This window comes from Macrotis lagotis, chromosome 2, assembly GCF_037893015.1.
Source record: "Macrotis lagotis isolate mMagLag1 chromosome 2, bilby.v1.9.chrom.fasta, whole genome shotgun sequence".
Lineage (NCBI taxonomy): Eukaryota > Metazoa > Chordata > Mammalia > Peramelemorphia > Peramelidae > Macrotis > Macrotis lagotis.
The window spans coordinates 59,113,062-59,115,892 of record NC_133659.1 but is presented as its reverse complement, the minus strand read 5'-3'; the positions used below and the strand labels follow the sequence as shown (position 1 = coordinate 59,115,892).

General features: G+C 42.8%; 1 pseudogene; it reads left to right on the top strand.

Moving 5' to 3' along the window:
- Nucleotides 1-1,056: 1,056 nt before the first annotated feature.
- LOC141511019 (NEDD8-activating enzyme E1 catalytic subunit pseudogene) lies at nt 1,057-2,371 on the top strand (annotated as a pseudogene).
- The last annotated feature ends 460 nt before the right edge of the window (nt 2,372-2,831 follow it).

Genomic DNA, 2,831 nt, shown 5'->3' with positions numbered 1-2,831 from the left:
GGGGCAAGGGTGAAAAATACAAACAGAAGGAAGATAACACAGAGGGCAATAAAGAATTAGTAATCATACCTTTGAATGTGAATGGGATGAACTCTCCCTTAAAACGTAAGCAAATAGCAGAATGGATTAAAAGCCAGAATCCTACAATATGTTACTTACAAGAAACTCATTTGAAGCAGAGAGATACATATAGAGTAAAGGTAAAAGGTTGGAGCAAAATATATTTTGCTTCATCTGAAGTAAAAAAAGCAGGGGTAGCAATCCTTATCTCAGACAAAGCAGCAGCAAAAATAGATAGCATTAAAAGAGATAAGGAAGGAAACTTTATCCTCCTAAAAGGTACCATAGACAATAAAGTCATTTCAATACTGAATATATATGCACCCAGTGTGACAGCACCCAAATTCTTAGAGGAGAATCTGAAAGAACTACAGGAAGACATAGACTGCAAAACTCTACTAGTGGGATACCTCAACCTCCCACGATCAGATCTAGATAAACTGAATCATAAAATAAGAAAGAAGTTAAGGAGGTAAATAGATAGAAAAATTAGATATGGTAGACTTATGGAGGAAACTGAACAGGGATAGAAAGGAATATACCTTTTTCTCTGCAGTACATGGAACTTATACAAAAATTGACCATGTACTAGCACATAAAAACCTAATGATCAACTGCAGAAAGGCAGAAATAGGAATACATCTTTCTCAGATCACAATGCAATAAAAGTCATATGCAATACTGGGCCAAGGAGATATAGACCCAGAACAAATTGGAAACTGAATAACCTCATTTTAAAAAATGAGTGGGCCCACCCCCCCCCGCTCTTCCCGGCACGCGGAGCCCCCACCCCGAGGGGCTGCGGGAGGGAGGGGGCCCGGCCCGCTGGTCCCTGCGTGGAGCCCCCAGGAACCGCGCGGGGGGCGGGGCGTGGCCTAGCGGGCCGCCTGGACCTGGCCCCACCCCAGCACCTCGGGAGCCCGCGCGGAGGCGCGGGGGGCCGGGCCGGGCGGCAGGGCCCAGCAGCCCGGAGGAGCGGATTCTGAAGGGTTCATAATGGCTGTTGATGGTGGGTGTGGGGACACTGGAGACTGGCATGGTCGCTGGAACCATGTAAAGAAGTTCCTCGAGCAATCTGGACCATTCACACACCCTGATTTTGAACCAAGTACTGAATCTCTTCAGTTTTTGTTAGATACTTGTAAAGTGCTAGTCAGTGGAGCAGGAGGATTAGGATGTGAGCTCCTGAAAAACCTGGCACTGTCTGGTTTTAGACAAATTCATGTCATAGACATGGACACCATAGATATTTCCAACCTAAATAGACAGTTTTTATTTAGGCCTAAGAATGTTGGAAGATACAAAGCTGAAGTTGCTGCAGAATTCTTAAATGACAGGATCCCTAATTGCTCTGTAGTCCCACAGTTCAACAAGATTCAAAATTTTGATGACACTTTCTATAGACAATTTCATATCATTGTATGTGGTCTGGACTCGATTATTGCCAGAAGATGGATAAATGGCATGCTGATATCACTTCTAAATTATGAAGATGGTGTATTAGATCCAAGTTCCATTATTCCTTTGATAGATGGGGGAACAGAAGGTTTTAAAGGAAATGCTAGGGTAATTCTACCTGGAATGACAGCTTGCATTGAATGCACATTGGAACTTTATCCACCACAGGTTAATTTTCCCATGTGTACCATTGCATCTATGCCCAGGCTCCAAGAACATTGTATTGAGTATGCAAGAATATTGCAGTGGCCCAAGGAACAGCCTTTTGGAGAGGGAGTTACATTGGATGGAGATGATCCTGATCACATTCAGTGGATTTTCCAAAAATCGCTAGAGAGAGCATCACAATTTAATATTAGAGGTGTTACATATAGGCTAACCCAAGAAGTTGTAAAAAGAATCATTCCAGCTGTAGCTTCCACAAATGCTGTCATTGCAGCTGTGTGTGCCACTGAGGTTTTTAAAATAGCCACAAGTGCGTATATTCCCCTTAATAATTACTTGGTATTTAATGATGTAGATGGGCTGTACACATATACATTTGAAGCAGAAAGAAAGGACAATTGCCCAGCTTGCAGCCAGCTTCCCCAAAATATCCAGTTTCCTCCATCAGCTAAACTGCATCAAGTTTTGGATTATCTAATTAATAATGCCTCCTTACAGATGAAGTCTCTGGCAATCACAGCCACATTAGAGGGAAAAAACAGAAGGCTTTACTTACAATAACTTCCATTGAAGAACGAGCAAGGCCAAATCTCTCTAAGACATTAAAAGAATGGATGGACAAGAGCTGGCCGTTGCTGATGTGATCACGCCACAGACCTTACTGTTCAAACTTCACTTCACTACTTAAGAACAATAAATATGCATCTCAAAGAAGATGAAAATCTTCTGCAATATTGTGCTCTGTGGATCCTCAGAATAACCCAATCGATGTCCCTTTTAGCGTTAGTCTCCATAGAATTTGACTTTTATAACGGATCGCTTTGTTACTTCAGAACTGCCCCGCAAGCCCGCCTGGGCATGGGGAGTGAGAGTTGTCATTTAGAGGGGGCCGGAGCGGCTGCCCAGAGACTGACTGGTGTGGGAGGCTGAGGCCGAGGCCACCTTGTGCGGGGTCTGGGATGTCGCATGGTGCGCCTGGAGCTTTCGGTTGAATAAACGTGTATGCAAAAGAAAAAAAAAATGAGTGGACCAAAAAACAAATTATAGAAAGAATTAACCATTTATCCTAGATAATGATAATAATGAAACAACATACCAAAATCTATGGGATTAATTCAAAGCAACTCTCAGGGGATATATTATAGTTC